The sequence below is a fragment of the Rhinoderma darwinii genome, chromosome 13 (assembly GCF_050947455.1).
Source record: "Rhinoderma darwinii isolate aRhiDar2 chromosome 13, aRhiDar2.hap1, whole genome shotgun sequence".
In the NCBI taxonomy this organism is placed as follows: Eukaryota; Metazoa; Chordata; class Amphibia; order Anura; family Rhinodermatidae; genus Rhinoderma; species Rhinoderma darwinii.
In genome coordinates, this window is record NC_134699.1 from 18535360 (window position 1) to 18544934 (window position 9575).

The following is a 9575-nucleotide window of genomic DNA, read 5'->3' on the forward strand; positions in this document are numbered from 1 at the left end:
ATACGGCTATGTCGACGGAATAAAAAAAGAGTTACGACTCTTGGAATGCGACCGTGGAAAAACAAAAAATAATCCTTGGTCATTAACGTGCAAAATGGCCCGGTCATTAAGGGGTTAATGTGGCGCGTATTTCTCTTTATTTCACTTTAATTTTCACTTCGTTTCACGTCACCGTTAAGCCCTTCGGTTTTCAAAGAGTACAATATCAGCCGTCACTTTGCCACGAAGCATGCAAACTATGCTAGCAAGCAGTCAACACAAGAACGGGCGGCTACTGCTCAGAGGTTGGCAGCTAATTTACAGAGTCAACAGAACTTTTTCTTGATAAATCACAGTGCGTATGTTATTTTAATCTATTTACATTTCCTCCTCCCAGTATCTGCGAAATAGTATGTAAATGCCATATCTTGCATATTCCTTGAGACAAATTTATTAACTGATAAGGGCTATTTTTCACATTTGAAAGACAGTTAATAAATTGGGTTGTAGTGTTCTTACTGTGCTATGAGGTTTGCACACACTACATTTAATGCTTTAGTATATCCGGCCCAAACACTCCCTCCAAATGCTCCTGGCCCGGCCCCTCTGTCAAATTTTAGAACCCATTGTGGCCCGCGAGTCAAAAAGTTTGCCCACCCCTGGTTTAGTTAGTAGAATCAATGTGTTATGACTTTAGCAAGAGCCTTGTTTGATGTCCTCCTATAACTCCTTGTGTCACACATGCAAAGACTCCTTAGAAGTTATCCCACAGCATCCCACGGTTGTGTAAAGTCCTTCATGACCATAAACCACCTCCAGGAGGAGGTTAATAAAATGGGTTTAACAGGGAACAATGTTTTCCCAAAGTTCGAAGAAAAGACGAACGTCTAACGAATGCAATTTACAGCGAGCGCCTGTGACTTACTGGTCAATAGCTAGCCTCAGAAACAGCCAGAGAAGTCAAAGAAAGTGCTTCTGAGCCGGCTGCCAGGCGCAGTCTGCATGTTACAGGTGGCCTAGAAGGTGCAGGAAAACTCCAGGAGGGAGGACATCAAATGTGCCAAAAATGGCTTCCAGACCAAAGGCCTAATCCCTGCCCTCCTGGGGTGGCCATTTGCTTTATACCACATAAAGGACCTGGTATAATACAAATGGCCGTCTCCTGTGACATAGGAGGGCAGTGTTCTCTTTCTCTTCACAGCTGAGATGACCATAATCCTGCTGTGATCTCCAGAGTCCGATCAGTAGAGGAGCGGCTGGCATGATACTGGGACATCGAGGGCAACAGTTGGGATTGGACAACTTCTGGATATGCCGTATACGTAATGATATCAGTTACTATATAATACAATGTCATAGCTATCAATGAGATGTGTTTAGTTAGTTGCATTACAAGCTCTGATCCTGGGTTCTCGGACTGATCGCCTTTTCTCGGGGTCAACAAGGAATTTTCCCCTGTGGCACAAATTGGCTAAACGTGCGCAGGGTTTTTGCCTTCTTCTGGATCAGTAGCTTTAGTTAGGAATTTCAGTAAAATAAATTGTGTTTTAGTAATGAAAGTTCTGTCTCCTCGTCATTTCTCAATATTAGATAGCCGGTCAGGTATTAGTATATATTATGATAATCCAATATGGCTGTATCCATGATGTATTGGATAATATACACATACAGAAGAGATATACATCATATGAGCCATATAAATGATACCACTTTAACCCCTTCCCGCTCCTTGACGTACTATTACGTCATGGCAGCTGTATCGTTCGCGCTCCATGCCGTAATAGTACGTCTCGGGAGTAACGGCCGTTTCGGCCGTCCTCCCGACACATACAGGAGCTGTGACGCTGCTGTCTTGTTCAGCAGCTGTCACAGCTCCTACAGCGGGGACCGATCGCTGTGTCCCCGCTGATTAACCCCTTAAAAGCCGCGTTCTATAGAGATCGCGGCTTTTTAGGGGTTAAGCTGCCATCACCAGCCTGCTACGCGATAGCGGCCGGCGATGGTGACTATGGCAACCGGACACCAAACAATGGCGTCCGGCTATGCCATAGACGGAAGCCTAGTGGGTCCTGACAACGTCAGGACCCACTATGCTTGCTGTCAGTGAGTAGCTGACAGTTCTAATACACTGCACTACGCATGTAGTGCAGTGTATTAGAATAGCGATCAGAGCCTCCTGCCCTCAAGTCCCCTAGTGGGACAAAGTAATAAAGTGAAAAAAAAGTTAAAAAAAGATGTGTAAAAATTAGAAAATAAAAGATTTAAAAGTAATAAAAGTAAAAATCCCACCTTTTCCCTTATCAGTCCTTTATTATTAATAAAAATATATAAACAAACAAATAAACTATACATAATTGGTATCGCCGCGTCCGTAACGGCCTGAACTACAAAATTATTTCATTATTTATCCCGCACGGTGAACGCCGTAAAATAAAATAATAATAAACCGAACCACAATCACAATTCTTTGGTCACTTCACCTCCCAAAAAATGGAATAAAAAGAGATCAAAAAGTCGCATGTACCTAAAAATGGTACTGATCGAAACTACAGTTCGTTACGCAAAAAAAAAGTCCTCGCACGGCTTTATTGATTGAAAAATAAAAACGTTATGGCTCTTAGAATAAGGTAACACAAAAAGTGAATGATTGTTTACAAAACGTATTTTATTGTGCAAACGCCATAAGACATAAAAAAAAACTATAAACATCTGGTATCGCCGTAATCGTATCGCCCCGCAGAATAAAGTGAATATGTCATTTATAGCGCACGGTGAACGCTGTAAAAAAAAACAAAAAAAAAACAATAGTAGAATTGCTGTTTTTTAGTCACCACGCCACCTAAAAATAGAATAAAAACTGATCAAAAAGCCGCATGCACCCCAAGAAAACTACAATGGATTCCTCAAGGGGTCTAGTTTCCAAATTGGGGTCACTTTTGGGGGGTTCCCAATGTTTTGGCACCACAAGACCTCTTCAAACCGGACATGGTGCCTAATAAAAAAGAGGCCTCAAAATCCACTAGGTGCTCCTTTGCTTCGGAGGCCGGTGCTTCAGTCCATTACCGCCCAAGGGCCACATGTGGGATATTTCTCTAAACTGCAGAATCTGGGCAATACGTATTAAGTTGCGTTTCTGTGATAAATCCTTTTGTGTTATAAAAAAAATGGTATAAAGAGGATTTTCTGACAAAAAAAAAATGTAAATTTCACCTCTACTTTGCTCTAAATTTTTGTGAAACACCTAAAGGGTTCATAAACTTTCTACATGCTGTTGTGAATACTTTAAGGGGTCTAGTTTCTAAAATGGGGTATTTGATAGGGGTTTCTAATATATGGGCCCCTCAAAGCAACTTCAGAACTGAACTGGAACCTAAAAAAATAAATAAATGAGGCAATACTTCGCTTCTTACATTATACTGATAATGAGCCGTGCCCACCCCGAGATTACCCCAGTTTTGACCGTTTGTCTAAACGGAGACCCCTATTAGACCGTTCCAGTGCCCGGTTTTCCCAAGCATACACCCCCGAGAAGTGTATTTCTATTGATGAGTCCCTGGTACATTTTAAAGGGAGGGTTCAATTCCGCGAGTACCTGCCGGGTAAGAGGGCAAGGTATGGCGTGAAGATGTATAAGCTGTGAGAGTGCATCAGGGTATACCTACAGGTTTAGGATATATGAAGGAAAGGCCACCCCCAAACCAGACTGCATCCTGGACTACAATAGGTACATGGGAGTGATGGACTTGTAAGATCAAGCCCTGAAGCCCTACAGCGCCATGCGGTGTGGTATAAGAAGCTGGCCGGGAACATCATATAGATGGCTTTGTACAATGCGTACGTGCTACGTCGATGTGCAGGCCAGATGGGAACTTTCCTGGAATTTCAAGAGGTGATTATCAAGAACCTAATCTTTAGGGACCAAGAAGGGGGGGGCACCCAGTACTTCTGGAAGCGAGCCCACACGCATCGTACCAGGGCAACACTTTCCAGGGGAAGTTCCCCAAACTGGCAAGAAGGGAAAAAGTCAAAAGAGGTGCAAAGTCTGCTATAAGAGGGGGATAAGGGAGGACACAATATATCAATGTGACACGTGTCCCGAATAACCAGAGCTCTGTATGAAAGTGTTTTAAAATTTATCATACATCCCTTGGTTTATAATTTACCCCAATTTTACTTACCCTGATGCACTCCGCACAGCTTATCCCCCCTCGTCTTTCCCCTCTGGGCCCTGCTGTGTGTCCAGGCAGCTGATAACAGCCACATGTAGGGTATTGCCATACCCGGGAGAACCCACATTACAGTTTATGGGGTGTAGGTCTCCGGTCAAAATGGTCACTACACCTCTAGATGAATGCCTTAAGGGTGTAGTTTTTAAAACGGGGTCACTTCTTGCGGGTTTCAACTGTACTGGTACCTCAGGGGCTTCTGCATACATGACTTCGCACTAGAAAATCCCGAGTAGGCCAAATGGTGGTCCTTTCCTTCTGAGCCCTCCCATGGGCCCAAACGGCAGTTTATCACAACAAATTGGGTATTGCGGCACTCAGAACAAATTGCGCAACAGAATGGGGTATTTTGTTTCTTGTGAAAATAAGAAATTTTCAGCCAAAACTACATATTATTTGACAAAAATAATTTTGTTTTCATTCCCAGCCCAATTCAAATAAGTTCTGTGAAGAAACTATGGGGTCTAAATGGTCACATTACCCATAAATGAATTCCTTGAGGGGTGTAGTTTCCAAAATGGGGTCACTTCTGGTGGGTTTCCATTGCTTTGATACCTCTGGGGCTCTGCAAATGTGACATGGCACCCGAAAACCAATCCAACAAAATCTGTACTCCAAAGAACACACAGCGCTCCTTCCCTTCTGAGCCCTCCCATGGGCCCAAACGGCAGTTTATCACCACAAATGGGGTATAGCCGCACTCAGGACAAATTGGGCAACAAAATTGAGTATTTTATTTCTTGTGAAATTAAGAATTTTTGAGCTAAAATGACATATTATTGGAAACAATATATTTTTTTTAAATTCCCAGCCCAATTCAAATAAGTTCTGTGAAGAAACTATGGGGTCTAAATGGTCACATTACCCATAAATGAATTCCTTGAGGGGTGTAGTTTCCAAAATGGGGTCACTTCTGGTGGGTTTCCATTGCTTTGATACCTCTGGGGCTCTGCAAATGCGACATGGCACACGAAAACCAAACCAGCAAAATCTGTACTCCAAAGAACACACAGCGCTCCTTCCCTTCTGAGGCCTCCCATGGGCCCAAACGGCAGTTTATTGCCACAAATGGGGTATTGATGCACTCAGGAGAAATTGGGCAACAAAATTGAGTATTTTGTTCCCTGTGAAAATAAGAAATTTTGGTAAAAAATTACATCTTATTGGAAAAAATGACATTTTTTTAATGTCACAGCCCAATTGAAATAGGTGCTGTGAAAAAACTGTGCGGTCAAAATGCTAACAACAACCATAAATGAATTCCTTGAGGGGTGTAGTTTCCAAAATGGGGTCACTTTTGGTGGGTTTCCATTGCTTTGATACCTCTGAGGCTCTGCAAATGCGACATGGCACCCGAAAACCAATCCAACAAAATCTGGACTCCAACAAACATATAGCGCTCCTTTCCTTCTGAGCCCTCCCATGGGCCCAAACGGCAGTTTATCACCACAAATGGGGTACTGCCACACTAAGGACAAATTGGGCAACAAAATGGGGTATTTTGTTCCCTGTGAAAATAAGAAATTTTGATCACAAATGACATTTTATTGGAAAAAATGACATTTTTTTCATTTCAGAGCCCAATTCAAATACGTGCTGTGAAAAAAATGTGCGGTCAAAATGGTAACAACAACCCTAAATTAATTCCTTGAGGGGTGTAGTTTACAAAATGGGGTCACTATTGGGGGATTCCTACTGTTTTGACAACTCAACACCTCTTCAAACCTGGCATGCTGCCTAAAATATATTCTAATAAAAAAGAGGACTCAAAATGCACTAGGTGCTTCTTTGCTTCTAGGGCTTGTCTTTTAGTCCACGAGCGCAGTAGGGCCACATGTGGGACATTTCTAAAAACGGCAGAATCTGGACAATACATATATAGTAGTGTTTCTCTGGTAAAACCTTCTTTGTTACAGAAAAAAAAATGAATAAAATTGAAATTCAGCAAGAAAAATGAAATTTGCAAATTTCACCTCCACTTTGCTTTAATTCCTGTGAAATGCCTGAAGGGTTAAAAAACTTTCTAAATGCTGTTTTGAATACTTTGAGGGGTCTAGTTTTTAAAATGGGGTGTTTTATCAGGGTTTCTAATACATAGGCCCCACAAAGCCACTTCAGAACTCAAGAGGTACCTTAAAAAAAAGGCTTTTGAAATTTTCTTAAAAATATGAGAAATTGCTGTTTATGTTCTAAGCCTTGTAACGTCCAAGAAAAATAAAAGAATGTTCAAAAAACGATGCCAATCTAAAGTAGACATATGGGAAATGTGAACTAGTAACTATTTTGGGTGGTATAACCGTCTGTTTTACAAGCAGATGCATTTAAATTCTGAAAAATGCAATTTTTTCAAAATTTTCTCTAAATTTTGCTATTTTTCACCAATAAACACTGAATATATCGACCAAATTTTACCACGAACATGAAGCCCAATGTGTCACGAGAAAACAATCTCAGAATCGCTTGGGTAGGTTTAAGCATTCCGACGTTATTACCACATAAAGTGAAATATGTCAGATTTGAAAAATGGGCTCTGAGCCTTAAGGCCAAAACTAGGCTGCGTCCTTAAGGGGTTAAAGGACACTAAAGGTAGAAAATACATAAAAATAAAAACAATCCACTTGGTCCTATTTTGTCTGAGAAATCCTTCTGTGTGAGTCCAAGATCAGACATTTTCCGCTCCTCCTTCTCACAAGTCTGTCGCTGTATACAGGCGGACCCCCCCCCCCCACTGCCCTGTCTCCAATATGAGACTGAGAAAGTTAAGTCCCTCCCCTTGTCTAAGCCACACCCTCAGCCGTTTACCAGCAAAAATGGAAGAGATCAGGTGGAACATGAAGAGGTTGTCGAGGTTGCTGAGAATCCCAGCGATCAGCTGTAATCCATGGAGGAACCCAGAAGCAAGTTGATTTCACTGCAGCGCCACCGCAGGGGAAATAAAGAATTACACATTTAAAATCTCTAGGCTGTCTGTAATGCATGGATGTGCCTGCCGATCCTTCAAGTTCAAAGTTATTTCAATTCCTCACCAAATTCACGGTCATGCACGATTTAAATATTTGTGCTGTTTAATTTACTGGTCATTAACCCCTTCCCGCATTACCACTTAGGCCGGATTCACACGAGCGTGTTCAGTCCGTGATATACGAATATACGGTCACCCGTTGACGACCCACGAACGAGCTCGCCGTCTGCCAAAGGGCTGCCATGGCAACCAGGAACCTAAGATATAAGTAGAGGTTATATGGAGTAATAGGAGATATAGGAAGAGGATATATGGAGTAATAGGAGGAGATATAGGACAGGTTATATGGAGTAATAGGAGGAGATATAGGGAGATGTTATATGGAGTAATAAGAGGAGATATAGGGAGAGGTTATATGGAGTAATAGGAGGAGATATAGGAGAGGTTATATGGAGTAATAGGAGGAGATATAGGAGAGGTTATATGGAGTAATAGGAGGAGATATAGGGAGAGGTTATATGGAGTAATAGGAGGAGATATAGGAGAGGTTATATGGAGTAATAGGAGGAGATATAGGAGAGGTTATATGGAGTAATAGGAGGAGATAAAGGGAGAGGTTATATGGAGTAATAGGAGGAGATATAAGGAGAGGTTATATGGAGTAATAGGAGGAGATATAGGGGATGTTATATGGAGTAATAGGAGAAGATATAGGGAGAGGTTATATGGAGTAATAGGAGGAGATATAAGAGAGGTTATATGGAGTAATAGGAGGAGATATAGGGAGAGGTTATATAAAGTAATAGGAGGAGATATAGGGAGAGGTTATATGGAGTAATAGGAGGAGATATAGGAGAGGTTATATGGAGTAATAGGAGGAGATATAGGGAGAGGTTATATGGAGTAATAGGAGGAGATATAGGAGAGGTTATATGGAGTAATAGGAGGAGATATAGGGGAGGTTATATGGCGTAATAGGAGGAGATGTAGGAGAGGTTATATAAAGTAATAGGAGGAGACATAGGGAGAGGTTATATGGAGTAATAGGAGGAGATATAGGGAGATGTTATATGGAGTAATAGGAGGAGATATAGGGAGAGGTTATATGGAGTAATAGGAGGAGATATAGGGAGAGGTTAAATGGAGTAATAGGAGGAGATATAGGAGAGGTTATATAGAGTAATAGGAGGAGATATAGGGAGAGGTTATATGGAGTAATAGGAGGAGATATAGGGAGAGGTTATATAAAGTAATAGGAGGAGATATAGGGAGAGGTTATATGGAGTAATAGGAGGAGATATAGGAGAGGTTATATGGAGTAATAGGAGGAGATATAGGGAGAGGTTACATGGAGTAATAGGAGGAGATATAGGAGAGGTTATATGGAGTAATAGGAGGAGATATAGGAGAGGTTATATGGAGTAATTGGAGGAGATATAGGGAGAGGTTATATGGAGTAATAGGGGGAGATATAGGGAGAGGTATATGGAGTAATAGTAGGAAATATAAGGAGAGGTTATATGGAGTAATAGGGGGAAATATAGGGAGAGGTATATGGAGTAATAGTAGGAGATATAAGGAGAGGTTATATGGAGTAATAGGAGGAGATATAGGAGAGGTTATATAGAGTAATAGGAGGAGATATAAGGAGAGGTTATATGGAGTAATAGGAGAAGATATAGGTGAGGTTATATGGAGTAATAGGAGGAGATATAGGAGAGGTTATATGGAGTAATAGGAGGAAATATAGGGGAGGTTATATGGAGTAATAGGAGGAGATATAGGAGAGGTTATATGGAGTAATAGGAGGTAATATAGGAGATGTTATATGGAATAATAGGAGGAGATATAGGGGGAGGTTATATGGAATAATAGGAGGAGATATAGGGAGAGGTTATATGGAGTAATAGGAGGAGATATAGGAGAGGTTATATGGAGTAATAGGAGGAGATATAGGGAGAGGTTATATGGAGTAATAGGAGGAGATATATGGAGAGGTTATATGGAGTAATAAAAGGAGATATAGGAGAGGTTATATGGAGTAATAGTAGGAGATATAAGGAGAGGTTATATGGAGTAATAGGAGGAGATATAGGAGAGGTTATATAGAGTAATAGGAGGAGATATAGGGAGAGGTTATATGGAGTAATAGGAGAAGATATAGGTGAGGTTATATGGAGTAATAGGAGGAGATATAGGAGAGGTTATATGGAGTAATAGGAGATATAAGGGAAGTTATATGGAGATATAGGAGGAGATATAGGGGAGGTTATATGGAGTAATAGGAGGAGATATAGGGAGAGATTATATGGAGTAATAGGAGGTGATATAGGAGATGTTATATGGAATAATAGGAGGAGATATAGGGGTAGGTTATATGGAGTAATAGGAGGAGATATAGGGAGAGG